The sequence below is a fragment of the Mustela lutreola genome, chromosome 13 (assembly GCF_030435805.1).
Source record: "Mustela lutreola isolate mMusLut2 chromosome 13, mMusLut2.pri, whole genome shotgun sequence".
Lineage (NCBI taxonomy): Eukaryota > Metazoa > Chordata > Mammalia > Carnivora > Mustelidae > Mustela > Mustela lutreola.
This window is the reverse complement of record NC_081302.1, coordinates 62,975,196-63,002,216: the sequence shown is the minus strand read 5'-3', so window position 1 is coordinate 63,002,216 and position 27,021 is coordinate 62,975,196. Positions and strand designations below refer to the sequence as shown.

General features: G+C 42.5%; 1 long non-coding RNA gene across 3 annotated transcripts; it reads left to right on the top strand.

Annotated features, from left to right (window-relative positions):
* The first annotated feature begins 255 nt into the window (after window positions 1-255).
* On the top strand, window positions 256-27,021 carry LOC131813482 (uncharacterized). 3 transcript variants are annotated; one of them, XR_009346841.1, is made up of 5 exons: window positions 256-611; window positions 2,503-2,612; window positions 22,716-22,850; window positions 25,773-25,994; window positions 26,419-27,021. It is a non-coding gene; the product is annotated as an uncharacterized LOC131813482 (long non-coding RNA). The 3 variants fall into 3 exon arrangements; XR_009346840.1 differs by having other exon boundaries at window positions 261-611; window positions 25,773-27,021; XR_009346839.1 differs by lacking the exons at window positions 22,716-22,850; window positions 25,773-25,994; window positions 26,419-27,021 and adding an exon at window positions 2,853-5,766 and having other exon boundaries at window positions 272-611.

Genomic DNA, 27,021 nt, shown 5'->3' with positions numbered 1-27,021 from the left:
GGAGGCGGGGCGCTGGAGGCCCAATGCGCGTGCGTCAGCTCAGTGCCGCGTTTCCACTCCGCCCCTTTGTGATTCCCGACTCCAAGCAGGACTGTCTCTGGAACGCATGGGCCTTCCATTATCTGCGGTCTCCTAGACTCAACACCTTCCACATCGTGTTTTTAATCTCCCATGAACGCGCATGTAAACACCCCTGGGAACGCGCTTGCCAGAGGCTCGCCCCCTTCAAAATCCCTAAAAAGGGGCGGGGTGGGGCGGGGAAATGGGCGCCTGGGCGAGGCCGGAAAGAGAAGAATCCTGCAGGAAGGAAAGAAGCTGAACTAGTTGGGACCTGACTGGGCATGCGCACGGGTTACCTGTCCTGAACTGCCTTAACAATGAGCCTGCTGCCGCAGGAGGCAGTGTGCTGCTCCCAGCATGCACCAGGCCCAGGCTGTCGAGTGGCACCCCAGGGGCTCCTGGGAGTTGTAGTTTTTCGGAGCCTCTTCTCCTTTATCCTGGAATGACCTATCGCCCACTTCGGAGCCCGGCAGCTTCCCTGGAAATCGGCTGAGTCGCGGCACCGACTCACCTCTAAGGAGGGAATTGAGGGGCAGCCCAGGGCTGAACAGGTAGGCTGTCACTGCACTCTTGGTTCAGACTGCTGCCTATAATAGTAGAGCGCTAGAGATGGAGAAAGAAGAGAATCTCTCATTCGAATGTCTTCGAGGGAGTTTCCAAATCATCTGTAGTGTAATCTTTCTGGTTTTCTTAAATGACTCAGTTACTAGCCCAAGGGTACTTTAGCTCCCAATTAGGGCTATGCGCCACCCCCACCCACCACCGCACAACTTGAACACAGGCTCCCCTTGCTCCTGGTCCTGTCTTCTTTCCATTCCCCAGTAATCCAGCCTTTCTGGCTTGCTCCAGAGACAGTGGAGAGAGTTACTGTGATTACTGAATAAATGTTAGGTGCCTGGCACAGGACCTGGCAAGCGGGGTCGTTCGTTATGTGATGACCCAACTAAGCCCTCCCAGAGCTAACAAACTAGCTGAAGAGTGGCCATGCGGTGTGATTGGGCTGGCAAGGGCTCTGAAGGTCAGAAAAATAATATACCAGAGCTGGGCAAAGACATGACAGGCCTCACAGAAATGCATTTCTAGGGCAGGTTTTTGGCAGCCAAGGCAGTGTGGTGCTAAGGATCTGTCTTGAAGCACACAGTGCAACTCTTTACCACCTCCTGTCTGCAGAAATTCTGTAAAGTACTTAAAAGTAAGATAGATATTTTCCAGTTTGGGGACCTAGAACAAGGCATTCCACTTCTCTGAGCCTCAGATTCCCCATCTATTAAGTGGAAAATAACAATACCTACCTTGAATGTTGTGTGAGACCCTCAAAAGACATATTTTAAGTGCCATCACCCACAAAAGGTCCTTTAAGGCTCAAGGGATTAGGACATGGACATATCTGGGGCATCATTATTCATCCTACCACAATGGTGTGAAATACTATTCTTATGCTCCTGACTCTGTTTATCTCTACCCTAACCTCACTGCTGAACCTCAAACTGGTATATGTAATGCTACTTCACTTTGTCACTTGACTGTTTAATAGGTGTTCCAAACATTCCCAAACAGCATCTTTAAATCTACTGCATCATTCACTCAATGGTTCAAAACTAAGTTCCTAAGAGTCATCCTTGCTTCTCTTTTCCTCACAACTCCTATCCAAACCATTAACAAGTACTATCAGCTCTTGAATTTTCCCACTCATATCACCTCTACCCCAGTCCAGGTCACCATATGCTCTGGTCTCTACTACCACAGTAACCTAACTGCTTTCCCTGCTTCTCCTCTTGAACCCTTCCCCATTCAGCCCAACACCAACCTATTCAATCCATCTTTTTTTAATGTTTTATTTATTTATTTATTTGACAGACACAGATCACCAGTAGGCAGAGAGGCAGGCAGAGTGAGAGAGGGGAAGCAGGCTCCCTGCTGAGCAGAGAGATGCAGGGCTCAATCCCAGGACTCTGGGATCATGACCTGAGCTGAAGGCAGAGGCTTAACCCACTGAGCCACCCAGGTGCCCCTATTCAATCCATTTTTATCACAATGGTCAGAGGATTTTGTTTTAAAATATAAGCCAGATCATGTTACTCCTCTGCTTAAAATTTGACAGTGGCTTACCATTGCACTTGAGATAAAATGCTTCTCCAGCCTCACCTCTTCTCTCCTATTCGGTACTCTCTACACCCTGACCTATTCTGTACTCTCTACACCCTGACCTAAAAATCTCAGAAACACTAACCTTCTTCCTGCTGGTGGCCTTTGCAGTGTTTACCATTAGATATTTTCTTCTCACCATTCAGTCTTCACCCCACTGTTAGCTCCTTAGAAATGTTACCCTCCTACCTCTCATGTACCCTGCCTCTTCATAACACTCGCTGTCATATAATCCTGTCTTGTTTTCCAGGCCTCACTTGTGCCCCAAGTAATCTTTGTTTCTTGTTTACTTCTTAGTTCTCCCTCTAGTAGAAGAGAAGCATTGGGAGAGAAAGGACCTTGTCTGCTTAGTCATCGCTGTATTTCCAGCCCCTCAAAGAAGTAGCTGGCACATTAGGAGGCATGCTGTAAGTATTTGTCAAATGAATGAATAGAAAGAGAGGCAGGTCTAAATTGAACTCTTCTCCATTAGAGCATAATGGAAAGGCTGGAATCTGAACCTTTCCCTAATTCCTGGGATGGGATGATCCTGGGGAGAATATAAGCAACAGGCAGATGGTAATACCAATATAGTAAAGCCAACAGGTGGTATAATTGGTATCCAAAAGAAAGGCCTCATATGCAATTACCCCTTTTCTTTCTGGCAGCAGGAACAAGAGTCCTCTCAGCAGCAAGGTTTTGTGGCTCTGAAGCCTAGATGCACATAGGAATGCCTTGGGAACTCTTCGAAAATGCACAGCCCTGGACCTTATCCCTGAATGACCAAGTTTGGTTTTCTGGGAGCTTGGTCTGAGAATATGAATATTTATAAAGTTTCTCATGATTCTAAAGCAGGTGACCCTTGGTTTCTTGTGTTTTCTGGGAATCCCAGACCTAGGAATCCAGTGGAAGGGTGCAGGAAAAGTAAGGAGTGGTACAGAGGGCTAAGGCTCCCACCATGGAGCACATCTCCTCTTCCCTTTCTTCTTCCCTAGCATGAGGAACTAGCCAGACTGCTTGCTCTGCCACTGGTAAGTAACATCTAGTGCTTCTGATCAGACCAGTGTCTTTTTTGTGTGTGATCCATTGAGTAATAGAACACAGCCTGTGGCTTTTTGCCCTATTCACCTGTGCCAGAAGCAAGCGCAAGGCTTTGCAAAACTTTTCCCTTAATCTTCCTTTCCATTCTCTCTAGCCTGGGCAGGCTTGGGTTAACAATAGGTTTTCATGTATACAAAGGTATGAAGTAAGGTTCCTCTGTGTATCTGTTTCTACATATTTTTAAATATATTTTTAGAGCAGTTTTAGGTTGAAAGTAAAATTGACTGGAAAGTATAGAGAGTTCCCATATAACCTCTGCCCCCACATAGGCATAATCTCCTGCATATCTGCATCCCTCATCAGAGTGGGACATTTGTTACAATCAATGAACCTGCATAGATATATCTTTACCACCCAAAGTCCATAGTTTACTTTAAGGTTCACTCTTGGTGATGTACATTCTACGCATTTGGACAAATGTATAATGATATGTATCCATGATAATAATACCATATAGAATAGTTTCACTGCCCTCAAAATCCTCTGTGCTCTGCCTGCCCCAAACCCTTGGCAATCACTGATCTTTTCATTGTCCCCATAGTTTTGCCTTTTCCCAAATGTCATACAGTTGGAATCACACTGCTCTAAATCTTCTGCATCCAATAGTGTTAAATAGAATGTATGAAGCAATTAAAGGGGGCCTATGAGGAATGAAAGTTGCTAGTACATAAGAGTTGGTCATAGCCTTTTCAGATTGGCTTCTTTCGTGTAGCAATATGCTTCCGAATTTCTGCCCTGTCTTTTCATGGCTTGATACCTCATTTGTTTTTAGTGCTGGGTAATATTCCATTGTCTATGTGTATTATAGTTTGTTTATCCATTGTTTATCCTTCCTACTGAAGGCCATCTTGGATGCTTCCAAGTTTTGGCAGTAATAGATAAAACTGCTGTAAATATCCATGTCTGGTTTTTGTGTGGGCGTTAAGTTTCCAGTTCCTTTGGGTAAATACCAAAGAGCCCGAGTCCTGGATCATATGGTAAGAGTCTGTTTATTTTTATAAGAAATTGCCAATATGGGGCGCCTGGGTGGCTCAGTGGGTTAAAGCCTCTGCCTTCAGCTCAGGTCATGATCCCGGGGTCCTGGGATGGAGCCCCGCGTCAGGCTCCCTGCTGAGCAGAGAGCCTGCTTCCCTTCCTCTCTCTCTCTCTGCCTGCCTCTCTGCCTACTTGTGATCTCTGTCTGTCAAACAAATAAATAAAATCTTAAAAAAAAAAAAAAAAAAGCCCCTCCTTTAAAAAAAAAAAAAATTGCCAACTGGGCTTCTAAAAGTAGCTGTACCATTTTGCATTCTCACCGGTTAGGTTCGTCTATATTTCAGAGGAAAATTAATTCTCCTGGAATTTTCTGCAGAAGAACTGGGAAGGCCGAGTAGGATGAAGTAGGAGGGAACCTAGCTTTAGGGAAATGGCTACAGGGTGAAATAATGAAAGAAAAGAGAGAAGGAGGAAGAGAGTTTGTTTCTGTTCCTTCTTTGCTTTGTCTTTACTAATAACATTCAGGCCACTGCAACCCCACCCTTACGCTAAGCCCTGAACTGAGCTCAAGTGAGAGGCAGGGACTAGGACGATTAGGTCCTCTCCTTAGAAAACCGAGAGAAAAGCGGAGGAATCCCAAGTACGTTTTGTCAAGAAGTGGATCCACTATTCCCACAATACAGTAGCTCTCAAAAAATGTTTGTTGACTGACAGGACAGGATAAGTGAAAACCTAAACTCCTCAGTATACCAGTCACAGGTTTTAAATCTGTTAGAATCCTTGGTTTAGCTTCAGGAAATTCAGACCCACTCACAATTCCATGGACAGTATCTTCATTCTTTCTTCAAGCAAATCAGTGCCTGCTGTGTTGCTGGGAGTAAGCTCGGTGCTGGATATAACCCTAGCGAAGTCAAGGACAGCTCAGTTTGGCTCAAATCTTGATTTCATCATTGGAAAGTGACTGGCTCTGGACACAATGAGAAAGTAGTGAAGAGCAGTTGCTGTGAGAAGATTTTGGTTTAAAAAATAAAGGTCAGGACTATGCTCGTGTTCTGTGGGTGTGCTCAGTTCTGCTCTAAATTGTCTGCATCAACTAATGTTAAATAGAATGTATGAAGGAGTTAAATGGTGCCTATGAGGAGTGAATGTTGCTGCTACAAAATATGGAGATAGAAGCACGGGTGAAATATATTGCCATCTAGGCAAAATGAACAATCTGTTTGGAAGGAATCAGTCTCTAGGGATCATACATAACTACAATTACTTTACTAAGGAACGAATGTTTTATATTTTGTGGCAACTTTTGGGGGATACCACATTTTTCTACATGTGCCTGTTTTGGTTCCATTTTCCACCTAAAATTACACATGTGAGGACAATAAGTAATTCTGTAAATAAAGAGTGAGATCATCTTTATCTCAAAGACCTTGGCTGAAGGTCATGGTTAATGACCAGACTTCTAACGTTGCCACTGACATCCTGGCAGAATTGTATCTGAAACTTGGGCGATGAGATGACACTTTTTTAAAAGTTTTTTTTAGGGACGCCTGGGTGGCTCAGTTGGTTAAGCGGCTGCCTTCGGCTCAGGTCATGATCCCGGTGTCCTGGGATCGAGTCCCACATCGGGCTCCTTGCTCAGCAGGGAGCCTGCTTCTCCCTCTACCTCTACCTGCCATTCTGTCTGCCTGTGCTCACTCTCTCCCCCTCTCTCTCTCTGATAAATAAATAAAATCTTTAAAAAAAAAAAATAAAAAAAAATAAAAATAAAAGTTTTTTTTATACGCTTCAGAGATCAACACAATGAAGCCATCTTATATGTAAACCAACTGTTGTAGTATATGCTTAGGCCTCGTTGGCATGGTTTTAAGAAAAGCATTTCCCATCCTCTGAATCTAAACCTTAAGCCATCTTTAAGCAGAGACACCTTTCCTCTTCTATTGAACCACTGCTGGTATCATCAAGCACAGTACAAGAACAGTACAAGGCATGAAGAGGGAACTCAGTAATGACAAGTGAGTAGAAAAATTAATTGAATCTTAATGTCTTTGCAGAACAGGTTCTGGTGAAATGGAGCGCAGAAGAGTGTATACCCATAGTTTTCCTATCAATACTATCGCCCTCGCCCCGCAAGGATGACAAGAACCCTGGTTCGGATGCATCTTCTCCCTCCTTATTTCCGCAAGTCTACACACTTATATATGCTTACATGACCAATCAGCGAACAGGGTACAGGAGGGAGCGAATCAGGCTGTGCACCTAAACGAACAACTTCGCTAGCAACCAATGCTGTTTACTTCCTCTTTGGGTGTTCGCTTAGTCTCACGAGGCAATCCTAACCTGGCAACTAGCCAGGTGCCATCTTTTAATGGCGGAGGCTGCCTTGGCCAGGGGCCTGCCTCCAACAAATACCATTTACTTGGCAGTTACTCCTGGAGGCCAAAGAGATCAGGAGGAGTGTTTGTTACCAAAGATACCTCCCCTTGAGTAAAATTAGTTAGGATCAGGTTAATTTTCCTTAACAGCAACAGATACCATGGGGAAAGGGCTTTTGAGCCAGCCAAATAAAAATTGGTCTTTTTCTTCAGCTGTCTATTTTAGGGAGTGGGGGAGAGAGCAAAAGCAAAAAACAAACAAACAAACAAAAAACTCAAGCAAAATGGAAAAAAAAAAAAAAAAGACTGTATTGGCAAAATAAATAAAAGAGTTCAGAGGTGAAAGAGGCCAAGATATTAATGATAGCCCAAATGGTATAACCCAAACTTTGTTCTCCTACATTAAAACCCTGAAGAATTTTGTGGGCTCCTGAAACATGTATTTTTACTTCCAGGGCATGAAATCCTAAAGAATTTATATCCTATATCATATGTTCACAGATTAAGTATTTTCAAAAAGCTGATTCTCTTTTTTGAGGTTGGTGCAAAAAGGAGCTAGAAGTCTCACCCCCTAGGAGAATGCTGAGTAAAGTGAAACTATGGTGTAGCTTTCTCTCGGGCCTCACTGCCCCCAGGCTTGCTCTCTCCAAGCCATCCTTCTCATTGCTGCCAGAATAATCTTTCTAAAACTCATGTCACTCCCTACCATAGCCTAAAACCTTCGAGAGCTTTCCACGTCTCTAGCACTGAAACTATACTCGTTCATCTGGCTTAACGCCTACCTCTGCAATCAATCCATTTCCCATTTTTTGCCCCCTTAAAACTCACCTCCAGTAACACCGCATCAGGATAGAATGGTTTTATTTGCAAGTGACATGAAATTCTACTTGATCTTATAAACCATGAAGGGAATACCAGCATCCACTTAACTTGTTAGTTTGGTCACGTCACTGGCTCCATTTCTCTGCCATTCCCTGACATCTTTATCCTCTGCTTGACTCTCTTTAAGGTAACAAAATAGAAACCAGCAACTCTCAGGTTTAAATGCTTTCTTTTCCATATAAATGCATCTCTTCCCCACAACCATTAAGCCAAAATCCTGGACTTCTCTCTGATTGGACATATCCAGCCCAGAACTAACATCCCTAAGGAATGCCATGGCTGATTTGCTTAGGCTTGGAAGACATGCTTCTCTGAGAGCCAACTCTAATAATGGTTTATGCTGACTGACTAAGGCCAACCAAGACCCATCTTTGGAGATGAAAATAAGGTCAGTTATATTCAATCCATGGGCGGGAAATATGGAAGGAAGGAAAGAATGGATGCAGACTAAGCATCTTCAGAATCCAAACTGCATACAATTCTCTAAGCCTTTCATCCCATGGTTTAGCTCTCTACCCTCTTTCGGGAATGTTCTTTCCCTACTTGATCGGTCTGGCAAACTCTTACTCTGCTCTCAATTCCAGGCCAAGCATTTCACCCTCTGTAAGGTCTTTCAGGATCCCTCACCCCAAACAGTGGATTAGGTCCTTCCGTGTGTCATTCTTATACCCAGTATAAACTTAATATATTGCCTTACATAGTGTTCATCAATTATTTGTTTGTTACATTTGTACTCTCCTTGAGTACAGAAACCCTATCTTTTTTATACTGACTCTTGACATTTATAAAATGACCAGAACGTATATGACTAGCCTTTAAATAAATTCTGAGTTTTGTTAGTTCTACTGGAGATTGATCGTTGTCTGTTGATCACCAAGTTATGTGCTCTGTGTGTGACCTCCTCTGATATCTAACCTCAAGACAGAGACAGATCCTCAAAGTAACTGGAGTGAGGAGCAAAGGGATTAGAAAGTGAAATGCCTGAGTCACTCTGGTTCTTGGCCCTCTTGGTCCTGATTTACAGGGATCCCGAGGTCTTGGAGGATCCAGGACACCATCAGTTGATGACGGTGCCCTCTAACTGTGGAGGCAATGCAGGCACCAGGCGAGAAGCTTTCCTGTATGAACGTCAAGCCGGCAACTTGGCCAGCCAGAGTCCCTAAGTGCGTGTGAGGTTCCATGCTTATGATCGTTTTATTATTCCTAACCGAAAAGGGCAAAAGCATACTCTAGATGCTGTTTCCTTTCACCTCACAGCTCCACAAAAAGAATACCACATTGTACCTTTCCTCAACTTACAGCATCTGAGGGTAGAGCCAAGAATTAAACATTTCCAAAAGTGGAAGTGAAATGATCATCATTATCAGCAATTGTTTTTAACAGGCATGCTCTTGGTAGGGCAGAGAATGTGTGCCCGAGAGACGTAAGCAGCAGTTGGAAATTGTCAGGGAAGCTAATAATTAATTCACAAATGTTAAGTGCTCTGCCAATAATAACATTGATGATGGTAATGCAAATATTCCGGAGGACCCTGGGATTCAAAGACAATGAGACATTGTCATCAGAGTCACAAAAGCAGCAGAAGACAGGCTGTATGACCTCAGTGAAGTCACATGTAAATGTAACAGCCAGAGACTATTAATAAGTGTACGATAGTGTAGTATAAATTATACATCTGTGGTAGCAATGCAGCAACACTATTTGACTGATTATTGAGGGAATGATCAGGATGGAATGATATTAGTCAGGAAAGGCTCTCAAAAGGGTGAGTCATAGGCTTTTTTGAACAAGAGGCTGACATGATCTAGATGGTACTTAAAAATGATTACCTTAGCAACTATGGAGAGAATGAACCACGATGGGAAAACACAAATCAGGGGGACCAGGTAGGAGGCAGTAATGCACACAAGGTGATGGGCGCCTGGACTGGCGTGTGGGCTGTGAAATAGAGCTGGAATGGTTTAGAGAAGGCGATGCAGTAGATTGCATAACAGCGTGGGCTTTGCAGACAAACTGATCTGGGCTCTGATCCTGGCTTCACTGACTAGCTGTGTTACTTGGGTAACTAACCTTCCTGCTCTAGGTCCATTCCCTCATCTACAAAATGCACTTGTAGACACTTGTTGTTTTTGCTGTCTGGTATTTCAGTGTCCTTTCTAGTTTGAGTGAATCTCAATGTAAATGGGGAGACACACAGGGGAAGCTGTTCTTCTGCCAACCCCTGGCATCCAGGTCATAGGCACATGCTCTGAGCAGGGCCAGTTGATGCTCACTCATCTCTCTGTACTGGGCAATAGTGATTCAAAGACAGTGTGGCCAGGCTGAGGATCTTTGAGCCCTCTGTGGGTCAAATTAGACTCCAGAGGCTTGGGGCGCCTGGCTGGCTGAGTCAGTCGAGTATGCAGTTCTTGATTTCAGGGTTGTGAGTTCAAGCTTCACGTTGGGCATAGAGCTTACGTTAAAGGAAGGAAGGAGAAAGGAAGGAAGGAAGGGAGGGAGGGAGGGAAAGAAGGGAGGAAGATGGTAGGAGGGAGGCATGGAGGGAGGAAGAAAGAATCGAGATGCATGGTGGGGCACCTTCTTGAAAACTGTTACTGAGCTCTGATTTTAACTTTGTGCTCTGCTTCCTCCCTTGGTTCCACACTGAACCCAGTCCTCTACCTTAATATGGATTCTGTCAATTGCCTGACACCTTTCCAGTTACTTCGATTTCTATTTACTGCTATTTGCTTTCAGAAGCCCCAACTAGAAGATGACTTCACAAGACTATTTTGAGGATTGAACAAGATCATGTAGAGAAGGCCCTCAGCCCAGTACTTGTCATGGCTAAACACTTACTAAATAGTTGACCTAAAAATGACAGACTGAGTGACAGACTTTGATAACTGGTTATATGTGGGAGAAGAATAAAAAGGAAGAATGGGGAAGGGAACACTAAGTTGATAAAACTATCTTCCACATCCTTATTCTACCTCTAACAAGAATATGGAAGCCAACAGAGGATGATGGGCATGAAAGAGGGTTAGACATGAATGGCAAAATATCGACCTCTCAGCATATCAATTGAGAACAAGGTATTTTACTGACATGACAAGGTCTAAACTTGTTAGCCTGGCACATAAGGCACTTCCTAACCCTGTTCAAACCTGCCTTTCCAGCCCTCGTGCCTGCCACTCCCTGAGAAGCACCTGACGCCATACTCAATCACTCTGCTCCGTGTTGTTCTAAGCTTTGCCTCCTCGGCCCACCGTTTTCTCTTCACCTGAAATGTCCTTCGCATCCTCCCTCAACCTCAGTTCATTTAGGACTTTGGTTGCCTCTTTTATCCTCCAGGAAGCCATTCCTAACTCCTTCCAGGCAGTGTCACTCCCTCCTCCTTCTGGGCTCCCACAGAACTCTGTTTAGGCCTCTCTGGTAGAACACACCACATTTTATTCTAAAGGGGTCGTTACATCTCTCTCCTTCACTACCTCGTGTGGTCCCAGACCCCGAGGACTATGGTTTGGCCATCCTTGTATCACTATTGCCTGACATCTTCTGGCACAAAAACAGTACTTCACAGGCTCGTGGCTGAATAACCGGGGCATTTCTTCATAATTTGGTTAGAGATAAAAGGCTATGTCTGTAAGGGGCGCCTGGGCAGCTCAATCAGTAGAGTGTCTGACTCTTGATTTCAGCTCAGGTCATGATCTCGGGATCTTGAGATGGAGCCCCCTTGGCTCTGTGCTCAGCAGGGAGTCTGCCTATCCTCCCTCTCTCTCTGCCCTTCCCCCCACTCATGTGCTAGCTCTCTCGCTCGCTCGCTTGCTCTCAAATAAATAAATAAATCCTTTTTAAAAAAGTGTATGTCTGTAAGAGAACGTGATTTGGCAATCCACACACAAAAGTCAGTCTTGTACATTATTTGTTTATGTATTAAATAATAAATAGTGTCCTTTTAACTTGCCAGCTCCTGAAGGTCAGAGTTCTGTTTTAACTCACTTTGTACTAATAGGGTTTTTCACTAATGGGTGCGATAAAGGAATTGGAATCCTTTTGAGGTACTGCTTTGATGTTAAGTAACGCAGTGTTGCTGGTGTGCTGAAGGAGCTGTGCTTGGAGACCCTGAGTACAGGAGCCCAGGCCAGCAACCTTAGTTAGGGTTTTCTGTAGATCATTTCCAAGCTCTGATTCCCAACACTTAACCAACTCACCTTTCCCAAATAGAAGCCAGAATGAAAATGATCATTTCCCTTTGCAGTCCCCCAAGTTAGGCCTAAGCCTAAGTTTCCAGAGGGACACACCCCTGAGGCCCAAATTTAGTATTATCTTCCATGGCCCTCAGAAATTATTCTTCTTTATTTTCTAAAAAGATTTTGGAGATCTCACTTTTTTTTTTTTTTAAGATTTTATTTATTTACTTGACAGAGATCACAAGTAGGCAGAGAGGCAGGCAGAGAGAGAGAGAGAGAGAGAGAGGAAGGGAAGCAGGCTCCCCGCTGAGCAGAGAGCCCGATGCAGGGCTCGATCCCAGCACCCCGGGACCAGGACCTGAGCCGAAGGCAGAGGCCTAACCCACTGAGCCACCCAGGCACCCCTGGAGATCTCACTTTTAATTTATTTTAGAATTAATAATCCATTACTGAGATTCGGAATTAAAAAGCATACAGTGTAAAGTGTCCCCCTGCCCCCCACCCACCCTGCACCCTCGCCTTCCCACCTATCCCCTGTGGGTGACCAAAGCTATTGCTTTCTTATGCGTTCTTCCAGAGATACTTTATGCATATAAGGACATATTGGTAAGTTTGCCACTGCCTTTTACACGAAAGTTAAATTAGTACACACAGTTCTGCCTCTTGCTTTTTATTCACTAAATGATTTATCTTGTATATCTTTTCCTATCAGTACTTATCAGTACATACCGCAATTGCCCCCAACCCCTTGGTATTCCAGTCGCTTGGAACTGTGTCTAGCAAGACAGTCTGCTGTTAATGGGTCTGGGGGGATTTCCCCCCAATCCTTTCTATTTTATAAACAATTCAGCACCTCTTTTACCTCCTTTCAGAATTCCTCCCCAGCCTCTGCCTTCCTCATTCTCAAGAAATGCTGCCTCTCTTAACTCACAAAGAAAGCAGAGGCTATTAGGTAAAGATTCTATCAATTTCCTGCCTCTTATCTACTTTGTCCTTCAGACTCCTTTGGTTCCAAACAGCACACAGTTCTCCGGATACACGTGTTCTCTTGTCTCTGCACCTTTCTCTATGACATTCCCATTCTCACCATCCTTCCTCTGCCTGGGAAGCTTGTATTAACCTTTCAAATCCAAGCTTGGATATCATGCAGAGGGAGTTAGTCTGTTGCTTTTTGTAGTGCATCTGTATCTCGTTCCTCTCCTGCTGTTGTATTTCTTACGCTGCTTTGAAATTTGTTTACAAGTCTAAGTTCCCATAGGTCTGTGAGCACCTTGAGAACCAACCAAATCAGGGGTGCCTGGGTGGCTCAGTGGGCTAAGCATCTGTCTTTGGCTCCGATCGTGATCCCGGCATCCTGGGATTGAGCACCGCATCATCGCATCGAGGTCCCCGCTCAGCAGAGAGCCTGCTTCTCCCTCTCCCTCTCACCCTGCTTGCGCTCTCTCTCTCTTTCTTTCTGTCAAATAAATGAATGGAATCTTTAAAAAAAAAAAAAAAAAAAAAAAAGAACTAATTCATATCAGGATGCCCAGCACATAGCATAGAGAATCTGGTAATAGAAGCCCCTCAGTAAATATTTGTTAAATGAGGAATAAATAATGTGGAGGAAATCTAAGCATAGTATACTATGACAAGTATTTGCAAAACAGTAGAATGAATCTTCAACTTTGCACGCTGTAGCAGAAACAGCATCGGACCTGGAATCATCGAGAGAACTCGTTCTGGTCCTAGGAAAGCAGGAAATTTTTCCCACATGTTCATTGCAGTATCCTCAATGCCCGGAAGAATGCCTGGCTCTTTATTGGTGCAAGAATGAGGCTTTGTGTTATGTTTGTATTTGAATCTACTGAAGACACCCTTTATTTCAAAGAGGTTGCAGGGAGAAAGCTGGAACCCAGCGGTTTGTGGCTTTTGGGCTAACGAGAGAACACGCCTGATACCCAGTCACACGTGAAGTTATCCTAAGGCCAGTGAATTCATTTACATTGGACACATTCAACCAGCTGACTTTTACAAATGTGGTTATGGATTAAATTAACACATTTCCATAGCCTCAGGTTTCTTCCAAGCTTAGTGGTAATCACATGCTTTATCTGGGAAATAAAACAGAAACCAGGTGATCTTGAGGCAGGGCTCTTGACTCCTCCTATATAAACACCAACAGGAGTAAGAGCGTGGCAGTCAGGCACAGAGCACCCCTCTGATGCAAACTGAAATAAGACCTTTACCCCACTGGCCTGTCTCCTAAGAGGGCTCTTTTTTTTTTTTTTTAAGATTTTATTTATTTATTTGATAGAGAGCATGAGTGGGGGGAGTGGGGGCAGTGGGAGAGGTGGAAGGAAGCTCCCACTGAGCAGAGAGCCCGATAAGGGCGGCACTCAATCCCAGAACCCAGGGATCATGACCTGAGCCAAAGGCAGTTGCTTAACTGACTGAGCCACCCAGGTACCCCAAGAGGGATCTTTCTTCACTGCTCTCCTTCGGTCGCTAGAATACACATAGCCTCCCACCCCTTCTTACTGAACAGGAGTAATATGCAATAATACATGTAATTAGAACATAAAGTCACATCTCCATCAGTTTATGAAAATAAGATTCTCTCATCCCGCTGCTTCTGATCAAACACTATGGTGACCCACAGTTGTTTTTAGACCAAGACTGAATCAGAATTTCATGTTTATAATTTTTATTTCCACAGTGTTCAGTAAATACCTATGGATTGACCAAATGAATATTTTGCCATTAATGAGCTCTGTAACCTTGGGCAACTTTTATCTACATTTTCTAGGCTTCGTTATCCCCATCAATGCCATAAAGCTTGATTGTCAGATTTTTCAAAATTATTTTTTAATAGTTTAAACATTTTCTGCAAACAAAGGCTTAGAACTCCATATGAAACAAAAAAGTGGGGCTACTCTAGATAAAATAGGTTCGGAGGCCCTAAGAATTCCCGCTTTGCCTCCTCCCTCCCCACCCTTGTTTCTGCCCTGAGTCCCTCTGCCGAGCCCCAGGGCTCTGGGACGCACCTTCAAAAAAATCACTGCACTAGACAATCCTATACGTAAGACTGACTCTCAGACTTGTACAGAAACTTATTGTCAGCTGGGACCAGAGATTCTCAACCTGCAGCCTCTTAATTCTTAGGGATTAAATGAGGTAAAGCCATTCAGGAAAATTAAAATATGAAGTTTCTTTGCTTTGGGTGGTATTATATCAACTCAACCAAGCAGTTTGCTTACCAGTTGATTACTTATTGGAAAACAAAATTGGAAGCTATCTAAATCCTTGATAAATTAATCACAGATATGAGCATGATGAGAATGAACTGTGAACGTGGTAACATGTAAATAAATAAATTTTTATCTTTAAATAATTTAAATAATAAGACTTTATAAATAAAGTAATAAATAATTACATTACTAACCAATAATTTTTAAGTGGACAGAATTTTTAAATAGATATGAAAAAGAGGGGGCAGAGTTAATAAAAAGAATAAGATTAATAAGATTAATAATGATGCATTCCATTTTCTTCCTTTCCATACAAATCAAATGTGCCAGGGAAAGGTTGAATGGCTTGCTAAAGTCCTCACAGCTGATTTTATGGCAGAATCCACAGCAGAACACAACATCTGTAGCTTTCCAAGCCATGTTGCCTTTCTCTGTGAGGTTAGGGTTCCATCTTTACATGTCTGGGATCCATGGTCATGCAGCTACTGAAAGATAGAACATCCTCATTATCTCAGCACCTATGATCTGGATTCCTGAAGTTTGAAGGTGGGCAGGAGAGTAAGAATCATCATAATCCAGAAATGTTTATTTATCAAATGACTACTTATAACACCCACTCAAATATCCATCTCCATTAAACATGAACACTGATATTTCCCTTCCAGGGATCAACTCCCTCATCACATGCCCAGCTGATGACTGCATTCTTATACCTATTTGACAATACGGTACAAATGCAATGCAAATCAACTACAAAGCAAAACTGCTAAGATCTTGCAAAGCTATGGAATTTTTCAGGTTTATTGAAGGAAGGCCAGTGTGCAAGCGAGGGAAAGAGGTGGGTGATACTGAAGAGGTAGGCAAAGGACAGATTGGGAAGGGACTTGGGGTTCTGAGTGGTTTTCATTCTGGTTAGGATGAGAAATTTTTGGAGGCCTTTAAGCAAGAGAAGTGACAATCAGATCTATCTCGAAAATTCTCATGTTGACATTGGCAAATAGTCTAAAAATATAGGATCTTGCTATTGTATTTCTGTGATTCTATCCCTTAGATGCATCGTCACATGTATGAAATGACACATGTCTAAGGTTATTTATTGTTGCCCTATTTGTAAGAGCAACAAATGGATGCAGTTGTGATGTGCAGCAAAAGGGGCTTGGTTTGACAACGATGGCATGACATGTAGCTCCAGAAACAAGGAAGGTCTCTCTGTACCTATAAGGAGAGAGTTTAAGACATGTTGGTCAACAAAAGAAAGCAAGATTTAAAACTTATAGAGCAATGCAAATGGTAGGCTACCTTTTGTATAATAAGATAGGAGATAAATTTATAAATGCTTGCATTTGCCTTAAAAACCCAAGAAAGAAAGAAAAAAAAAAGAAAGACAAAGACACCAGTGGAAGTGGTTCTTATTTAGAGGGTTGGGGTGAGGAATGCAGGAATGGGTTTAAGACTTCTCTGGGTATATCTTCTTTCATAGCATGCTGAATTTTGAACCGCATAAATGTAGTACCTCATAAAAATAAAATATTAAGTGTCACTCTGACTGCTTTGTAGAGAGTGGTTGTAGGGACTCAAGAGTAGAAACTGGGGCCCATTTAAAAATAGCTACTGAAGTAGTTCAGGCGAGGGCTGGTAGCAGGCAGCACCGGAAGGTAGCAGAGGAGGTGGTGAGAAGTAGTCAGTTTGGGGCTTAGAGCTAATGGATTTGCCAACGGATCGGGTATAGTTTGTGGATGAAGAAAAGAGAAGTCAAAGCTCTATTCCTAGATAGTTGTCTTGAGCCAGTAAGGTGGAGTTGGGGGAGGGGCACCAAGGAAGATCAAGAATCGAGAATTCTATTTTGGACCTGTTGAGACCATGTTTGAATGCAGAGGTCCACAACTAAAGAGAAATATCTTGAAGGAGGCAGAGATTTTTCCAAAGATGAGTTCAACGCCCATGAGTTCAAATTTAAGGACTGAGGGATCCTCGTAAAATCAATAAAACTCCCAAATGTCCGTCTCTGTTTTTATGCTGCACAAATGAAATATACAGGAAGGAATGGCATTTGTGCTAATATAGAATTTTGTTGGAAGAAAACTAGGTTAAAAATTCCGAATCAGGGGCGCCTGGGTGGCTCAGTGGGTTAAAGCCTCTGCCTTCGGCTCAGGTCATGATCCCAGGGTCTGGGATCGAGCCCCACATCAGACTCTCTGCTCAGCAGAAGCCTGCTTCCTCCTCTCTCTCTCTCTGCCTGCCTCTCAGCCTACTTTTGATCTCTGTCTGTCAAATAAATAAATGAAAATCTTAAAAAAAAAATTCCTAATCAATCCCTGGGTTTGTTCTTAGTTCTCAAAGTCAGCCTGTAGTTATCAGGATAGCCTACATTTTGTTAAATATGAAGTGAAAATAAATGCTGTTTCACGATCTTTTTTCATTTTTCAAGATGAAGTTTGAATCAAAGATTTTCCACTATTTAGGATGAAACATAGGTGGCCAACACTAAGTGGCCTTTTCAGTGTCCTGAACAAAGTGCAAACAAATATGATTTGGGAAACAAATTTAATTTAAACTTTTCCTCTTGGACACTAAATTCACTCTTTATTAACAGAATAATTTACAATATAACTTGGACTGATAATGGGGCAGAAAGTAGAGAGTAACGATTTTTTCTACTTTACCCCTCTAGAAGTTATTAATTTTTTTTTTTAGCAAAAATAAAGAACTGCTTTCTTAAGAGTTCTACCTTCAACTCTTAGTTTGTCTTTTGTGCATTTTCACCAAGTACAACAGACTCTGGATATGTCCCCATGTTAATAGAAGTTACTAGCTGTGTTTGCCACAGTGCCCAGTGTCTCAGAAAGTTCAGGATGCCAAAATAAATTACCATGTGGTTTACACAAGCATTTCTTTCTCATGCTTCTGGAGGTTGAGTCTTGAGATCAGGATGCTAGCATGGCCAGGTTCTGGTGAGAGCACTTTTCCTGGCTATGTCCTCACAGGGCCCCCTCCTTGGTACATGCATCACGGAGAGAGAGAGAGAGGGAGAGATCTTGGGTATCACTTTCTGCTTGTGCAAGGGCTGTAATCCCATCAGGGGGGCTCCACTCTCATGACCTAATTAAACCCTGATTACCTCCCAAGTGTCCCAGTGTCCCACCTCCAACTGCTGTCATGTCCAGGATTAGTGGTTTAACATATGAATTTGGGGGCCAGGGGCGGCATACAAATATTCAATCTATAGCTCTTAGCCCAGAATCCCCTTTAGTTTGGAAACCCTCAGACCTCCAGGTGGCTGAAATACTTATTGGCTGCTGACGCCTTACCTCATGAGTCCTCCCGAGGACTTGCTTAAAGGAAGCTGCTTCCCTCAAGTGTAGGTCCACTCTCCTTGGGAGGTGAGGGGTGGGACAGTACAAAGATCCAGCCCTCTGGCCTCGATATGCCCATTTAATGAGCTTCTCATGAGGGCCAGTCAACCTCTGTCTCACTCCCAGATTCTCTCACGGGCGTTATTCTCCAATACACCTCCTGCACATGAATCTCGGTCTCAGCATCTGTTTCCTGGGGGACCCAACCGAAAACACTGATAGCCTTCATTAATAGCATATTCAAATAATAAGTAACCAAATCACACCGATTTCTTAAGTTGCATGTCGGTTCAGGCACAGTGTAAAAGGCGAACATAGTCGGGTACAGAATATGCTATTGGACCCTCCCGGGGCTGGCCTCATGCACTTTGCATATTTCATACCCACATTTCCAGAAGAGAAAAGCCTCCCTCAGATCTGTTTGGCACCACACATTTTGTCCAGCACAGGGAGTAATCTCTTGGCTCATTATAACTGATTTCTGAATGCATTATAATAAGAGAGAACTGAGTTTTGATCTCATTATTTATTTTTATTTCTTAAAGAAGTAGAACAACAGGAAGCCAAACTTCAGTTCAAGTATTCCTGGAAAAAAAAATGAAGAGTAAATAATAAAACAAAATAGCCTGTCCAGCAGTACTCCTTAAGAATTCCCCAGCAGGGGTTACGATCTAAAAAACAGGCCTTAGATGCTGAGTTGATTTATCATACATATAAAAATTCCCAGACCATAGATTTTCTGCTCATTCATTTCTGTCACCATAATTTATTTAGCCTTCAGTTTTCAAGATCCTTTGTGACCATTAGTAAGATTTTTAAAATAGCACTGTGCAGGCAGGATTTTGAAAAGAATATTCAGGCCCTCCTTTCTCCTCTTGTCACTTAGTTAGCCATAGTTCAGTGTTAGGAGAAGTTCAGAGGACCTTTTTCATGGCACCAAAGTAGCCTAATCTACAGTCAAGAGATTTAGTAACAAAGAAAATTTGTCTTCAGAATTCCCTTTTATTTACATATTTATTTATTATTAATTTTCTTCTTAAGTAGGGCCCATGCCCACTGTGGAGCCCACCATGGGACTTGAACTCGCGACCCTGAGCTGAGATCAAGAGTGGAATGCTTAACCCACTCAGGCACTCCAGGATTCTCTTTTTTTAATTTTCATTTTTTAAGATTTTATTTATTTATTTGCAAGAGAAAGAGAGCACAGGGTCAGGGTGGGGGGAAGAGGCAGAGGGAGAGAGAGAACCAGACTCTCTGCTGAGTAGGGAACCCGATGCAGGGCTCATGCAGGGCTCGATCCTAGGACCCTGAGATCATGACCTGAGCAGAAGACAGATGCTTAACGACTGAGCCACACAGGCACCACTCTTTTTTTTATTTTTTTAAAGTAATTTCTCCATTTATTCTCCCTTCAATGTTTGAATTTTGTTATTCTCTGTTGAAAATATTTTTATTATGTAATTATAGAAAAATGAAAATGGGATACATGAAAAAGAAAAATTATCCATAAGCATGGTGGTTTATTTTCATCCAGACCTTTGCCAAAATAGTGTATGTAGCATTTACAATTTTTACAAGATACATTAATGCCATTTTATACTTTCATTTACCAAAATGTAATAAATACTGTCCATGTCAATAGATACACCATTAAAATATTATTTAATAGATGCATAATATTTTACAACTTGGGGTTATCAAAAGTTTTTAAATCAATACCTTGCTATGAAACATTTATATTGTTTCCCTTTTTTTTTTTTTTTTTTTTTTTTAAGATTTTGTAAACAGTGTATCAGTGAACTTTCTTGTAAATCTTTGTAAATAACTGGTTGTTTTCCCAGGACAAATACTTAGAGGTGGGATTTCTGGATCAAGCAGTGAGTACGTTTTTAAGATTTTTGTAAACATTTGTTGCTAAACTGTTTCAGTTTCCCACAAAGAGTGGTTGAAAATGTCCTGTCTCTATACTTTTGTCACCCTGAGTATACCATTCTTTTTCATCTTTCTTAATCTAATAGATGAAAAATAGGATCTTGTTTTTAGTTGCATTTCTTTGATTTCTAGTGAGCCTGAGTTTTGAAAGTATTTTTTGGATATATAACTACTTCTTTTGTGAACTGCCTCTGAATGTAAAATATTGAGTTCTGTTACTTCTCTTCCTGAATTTTAAGAGCCTATCTATACGTGAGCACACATTTCTCCAAAGAAGACATACAGATGGCCAGCAGACACACGAAAAGATGTTCAACATCACTCATCAGGGAAATGCAAATCCAAACCATGAGATATCACCTCACACCTCAGAATGGCTAAAGTAAAAAATACAAGAAACAAGTGTTGGCAAAGATGTGGAGAAAAAGGAACACTCGTGCACTGTTGGTGGGAATGCCACTATCAAGCACAGTAAGGATGTTCCTTGGAAAATTAAAAATAGACCTACCAGAGCGCCTAGGTGGTTCAGTAGGTTAAGCGTCTGCCTCCAGCTCAGGTCATGATCCCAGGATCCTGGGAACAAATGCCACATTGGGCATTATCTTTGTATTATCTTTTATTATTATATTTGTATTATGTTATATATTATATTATATTTGTATTATCTTTGTATCATTAATCTTTGTATTATTCTTCACATTAATGGAAGTGTTTCTAGAATTTTGTCACCACTAAAGTATGGTACTTCATCCTTATTCAGTAATAAATGCCTTTTGGTATCTACAATTGTACCTGTGTTTTGCTGCACTGATATAAACTGAGGAAACATGACATTGCTATAAGATTTCCTTAAAATTATGTTTAAGCATATATTGTTATAATTTCTACTTGCCTGTGGCTTAATAATTATTAGAGGAGAGTGCTTTTAACAATTATTTTCCTACAACATTATTTATCCAGAGCAGCTTATTTTTCCATTAAAAAAAAAAATATATATATATATATATATATATATGGCCTGGCACACCGTAAGAGACTCTAAGAACCAACTGCTGGAAGGGGAGTAGAGGTGGGATGGGGTAACTGGGTGATGGGCATTAAGGAGGAAACCTGATAGAATGAGCACTCAGTATCATATGCAAGTGATCAATCACGAAACTCTACCCTTGAAACTAATAATATACTGTTGGTTAACAAAATTGAATTTAAAGAAAAAATTTAAAGTTTTCTTCATCAGTGAAAGTGTTTTTGACTCTATATAGAAGAGAATGAATTTCTTTTAAATACTGCAGTTTTATTTTAAAAGTATGTCAATTCATGAACTTGAGTAGATAATTCACAAACTTTGTTCAGATTTCAAAAAGTAGAATATGCTATATACCATAGAATAAAATCTCTTTTTCACCTCTCTCCTCTGGTCAGCATGTCCTTCTCCCTGCAATTACTGTATTGTTAGAGAGGAGGAAGCAGGATTTTTAAATAAAAAAAATACATACACACACAAAACATCTGTAATATACACAGAATGTATCAAATGTTTACATGAGAAAAACAATGTGCTAAGCTATCCTAAGGAGTAAGACAGGAGGCAGAGACTTGATGAAGAGTCTGGTCACCAGGAGAGAGAAAGGAAGCAGAGTAAACTGTTTGGTGTTTTTCCAATATTGTCAGTTACTAGTTTATTTAAACTCTGAGTTCATTTTCTCACCAAGTTACAGCAAGAGATAAATCTGTAATCCATGTCACAATAACTGCATTAGATATGACTGTCTACCAACTCAGCTTCCCAGACCTCAGATGGCAAACAGGACAGGAACCATGGGGACACCTGGGTGGCTCAGTCCTTTAAGCATCTGCCTTTGGTTCAGATCATGATCCCAGGGTTCTGGGATGGAGTCCCATGTTGGGCTCCTTGCTCAGCAAGGAGTCTGTTTCTCCCTCTGCCTGCTGCTCCCCCTGCTTGAGCTCGTGCTCTCTCTCTCTCTCTCTCTCTCTGACAAATTAATAAATAAAATCTTTAAAAAAAAAAAAAAAAGATAGGAACCATGCATTCCTGGGATGCAACCAATCCAGAGTACAGAATGACAAACCAAATGACAAACACAAAATGTACCAAGCTTCTTCAATTAGATGAGAGAAGCTTAAATAAATCAAAATCACAGTACAAAAATAACTTAAAAGCCTTTCCCCAAATAAATCTGTATTGTGTTGTAAACAACTGAACAGTCATCGGAACCAGGGGTGTGTATAGAGGGGGAGCTGGCTCTTTGGTGCAGGCGGGCCCCTTGAGTAGAGGGGGCCTAATGCAGCCCCGGGACTGATAAAGCTGTGGACAGGGGGGGAGCTGCAGGAGCAAGAGTGGAGCCCAGGAGTGGGGGGATGGGAGGTAACGGGAGAAGGTGGAGGGTTGGGAGGCAATGGGGAAGAGACTGGCAGGGTGCTGGGAGGCAATGGGGGGTGGGGGAGGAGCTGATTCAAGCAAACCAAACTCACAAAAAGCGGATTTATCCACAGAAATGCCATTTGTTCATTAACCAGCACAAAGGAACTGGAGGAGTGTTTTATTCATTCTACAGAGAAACCTAACATGCTGTTCATTCTGCAATAGAGTACACTTACTGCGGGGGATCAGGATACTCTGGCCAGCAGGTACAGTTCTCTATCCCCCACGTGGTGTTGGGTGAACCCTGATATATATCATCCTTTGGTCTCTACTTTTTTTGGGAGGGGGGAGGGGATATTATATCTAAGACAAAAAAAAAGTCTTTGAATGAAAAAGTCTTTTCATTCCTGTTCGGGTCAACCACAATAAAACCAAATGGACAGAGTTACCCCCCAGCATTGCTAGACAAAGTCTCCTGTGGTCTCCCCTCCCTCCTCAGTCCTTGGAGTGGGCATTTCTCTGGGTGGCTGGGAGGTAATGGTAACATAAGGTGGCAGTCGCCTGCATGGGTTCTGAGCCTCATGGCTTCCGTTCCAATCCCGGCCTGGCCGTTTGCCAGCTGCAAAACCTCAGGAGGTTGTTTAACTTTTCTCCTTCTGGGGAAATGACAGTAACGGTACCTGGTTCAACAAGTCATTGAGAAGACTAAATGAGCTAATCCATGTTGAACACTAAGCATGGTGCCTAGCATTGACAGAGCACTCAAAAAATGGTAGCCACTGGTATTAAGGCTGCCGTCCTCTGCTTCTGTTGATTTGTAGTTGTTTCTGCTCATGGACAATAAGCCATCTTAAACTCTTTGCCCAAATTAAGGAAAAGAAAAGGAGAAGTCAAATGAGACCAATCTGATTTGGTGAAAAGACTGAAACATGTTCAGTGTTTCAAAGAAATGCAATTTCTTCGTATTGCTTCCCAATTTGAATATGGTACAACCTCAAATAACACGGAGAAGAAGGGAATAAGCAAGTACATTTTTTCCAAAGGAGAATGAGTAAAAAAAAAAGAGGGAACTTCATGTCAAAATGCAATTTGTAATAAACAAGTATTTCTGGAGAACCCAATATGTATCCAGTGACTCTGTCTGCTTCTATCCTTGCCTTTCTTAAATCCATTTGCAACACAGCAACCAGAATCTTTTTTTTCTTTTTAAATTTTTAATTGTTTTTAAAGATTTTATTTATTTATTTGAGAGAGAAAAAGAGAGAGAAAGCACAAACAGGGGGAGTGGGAGGGAGAAGCAGGCTCCCCGCTGAGCAGGGAGCCCTGGGATCATGACCTGAGGTGAAGGCAGACACTTAACAGACTGAGCCACCCAGGCGCCCCTAAAGTCATTTTTCAAACACTAAGTTAGATCATGTCATTTCTCTGTTCATCATCTTCACATGGCTTCCCACTTCATTTGAAGTAAAAGCCAAAGTTTTTGCAATGCCATACAAGGCCTTGCATAATCTGCTCACTCCCTTCCCCACCCCATCTCTATGACTTAACCCCCCTCTCCCTTACTTACTCAGCACAGACATCACTGGACTCTGCTATTCCTTAACCATGCTAGGTACTCCTGCCTCAGGGCCTTTGCACTTGTGGTTTCCTCCATGTTGGAGTCCTCTTCTTCTTCTTCTTCTTCTTTTTTTTTTTTTAAGATTTTTATTTATTTATTTGACAGACAGATCACAAGTAGGCAGAGAGGCGGGCAGAAAGAGAGGAGGAAGCAGGCTCCCTACTGAGCAGAGAGCCCGATGCAGGGCTCGATCCCAGGACCCTGGGATCATGACCTGAGCCGAAGGCAGAGGCTTTAACCCACTGAACCACCCAGGTGCCCCTGGAGTCCTCTTCAAGTCATGTCTCAAAGAAGACCTTGGTCAAATGCCCCCTTTCCTGACCCTCCTGCTTAGAACTGTAATGTCTTCACCCCCACCACTGTGTAGTCTCCTTTCCTGCCCTCATTTCTCTCTAGCAAATTCTCTGTATATTTACTGATGTATTTTGTTTATAATCTATCTTACCCCATCCTCCCTGTGATAGAAGTGCTACCTCGGGGGGTTCTGTATGTTTTGTTCATTGCTGCATCTGAATCGCTAGCAAAGGGATGGTGCTCACCGTGGGATTAAAGAATGAATTCTTGAACGGTGCTAGGTGCTTTTATATATGTCATCTCACCTACAGACTTCGGTCAAGATCTGATTTTCACAAGAAGACTTCACTAAATAGTAGCCATTATTATAACTATGTATTTTTCTATTCAGCAATGGCTGCTTCCGGAAATTAAAAATGGACAGAAAGCTTCCTGAAGTGCTTGAAGCTGGAATCTGAAAAACACTGTTTATTTTAACATGTGGCTGTCCTTTAAAGGCATCTTACATAAGATGGAGAGTCAGAGGAAGAAGTTGTTTTTAACTTCTCAGTATGAATGATCAGAAATTACGAATTTTCCTGTAAATTTAAGTTGACCCGTTCTAATTTTAGCATGAATTCCCCGACCCTGAAAAAATGATTTTTACATTTGTCCAAATGGTGCACAACAGCAGAAGTGTGGGCCCGGCTGTCCCTGCCACTGCCTTGTGGGAGATAAGGGCAGCCTACTGGATTTCTGGTATCCGTTATAGTGATGACACAAAAGAAATGTTTGTAAGAACAAATGTTTGGTTCCAGGCTGCAGCCTAATTTAATAGTGTGCTTGAAAAAAACAGAGTTGATGATTCATTCCCAAACCCCTGGGGAGGGAGGGGTGATTGTAAACCCTTTGGAAAGGGGCGAGAAAGCCTGTCCAGTCACTAATGCAGAGATCTTAAGCAAAAGTCTTGTCTGATGGCGATAGAACGCTGGTTTTCTCCCAGAATGATTTCAGCTGGGGGAAGACTGTGAGATTCCAAAGCCATCTCCCTCTGCTCTGATTTGGGGAGTGGGAGGTTATAACGTGATTGATTTTTTGATAGTTTCAGATCATCTTAAGTATTTGGATGAAAGATTACCCCCGAGGTTTTCATACTTGTGGTTTTCCTTAAGACATTACATGCGATTGTAATATTTTTTTTAGGGGCCACAACCCTAGGGAAATTTTTATGGAAGAAGAAAGAGAACTTTTTTTTCTTTTCTTTTCTTTCTTTCTTTCATTTTTTTTTTTTAAACAGAAACTGAGATTTAAGACACATCAGCCATCTAAGTAGGTGGAGAAGACAGCTGCGGTTGGCGGTTGGCGAGACCCGAAGTCCCCTCCCACTGCTTGCTGGTTGATGCCTGAGACTTGGAAACTCAGGAATGCGTTTTCTTGGATTAAGATTTCATCTATTAAAATACTAACAGCCCTTCTCAGGATCCCATGTGAAACTCTCCGGGTCATTTTCACTCTGCTGGTAAGGGGCTCCCTGGCTCCAGCTTTTCCCAGCTGGGTAGGGAGAGAGCGAGTGGATCCTGGCCCTTTGGCGATGAGAGGGGGGTGTGCCTGGGGGGAGACACTCTCGGAGGAGCCCACAAAGACAATAGGAACCGATAGGAACGCTTTTCCGTGTGTAAAACCATTTTTGCCCATTCCTACCACAGCCTCCCTGCCCTGCATCCTGGGGGAATATAAGGTTGATACGGTAACACAGCTGGGAGAAAGCCCGCCCACCAGAGTCTCAGGCAACCCTAAACCACAGCTGGGATTATCCCAGCATTTAATCCCTCATCCTTAGCCAAACTGCTTGCTTAGTTTGACCAGTGTCTTCTGTTTTTCCATAACGACCAGAGGCATTCTAATTCATCATTTTTTAAAGATTTTATTTATCTATTTGACAGACAGAGATCACAAGGAGGCAGAGAGGCAGGCAGAGAGAGGGGAGGAAGCAGGCTCCCCCTGGAGCAGAGGGCTCGCTGCGGGGCTCGCTGCAAGGCTCGCTGCAGGGCTCGATGAGGGGCTCGATCCCACCTGACCTGAGCCAAAGGCAAAGGCTTAACCCACTGAGCCACCCAGGCGCTCCATCTAATTCACCATTTTAAAAGGTATTCTATAAAAGACTTCTGACATGGGGAGGGGTGGGGTGCGGGGAGTGGGGAGTGAGGTGGGGAGTGACTCTTTCTCCGGCTGGCAAGGCTTCTAAAGGAGGGAAATCCCTGCGGCTGTGTGGAAGTGACTCAAGTCCTGAGATGGTCTGTCAGCTCCTTGCACTGGTGTTACTGGTTGCATGGCGACCTCACTGAGGTAACAGTGTCATTTTATTTTCACTTCTCACTACTTAACTTAGGTGTTTCCTCTTATGTAACTTTCAAAAACAGTTTTCTACCTAAGAAGGGTGGAAAGGAGATTTTATGAAATTGAGCTTATTATGGCACTTAAAAATAATTTTCAGTATAGTACATGTCTTTCTTCTTAAAGCTATGACACGGCTGTTCAAAAAAAAA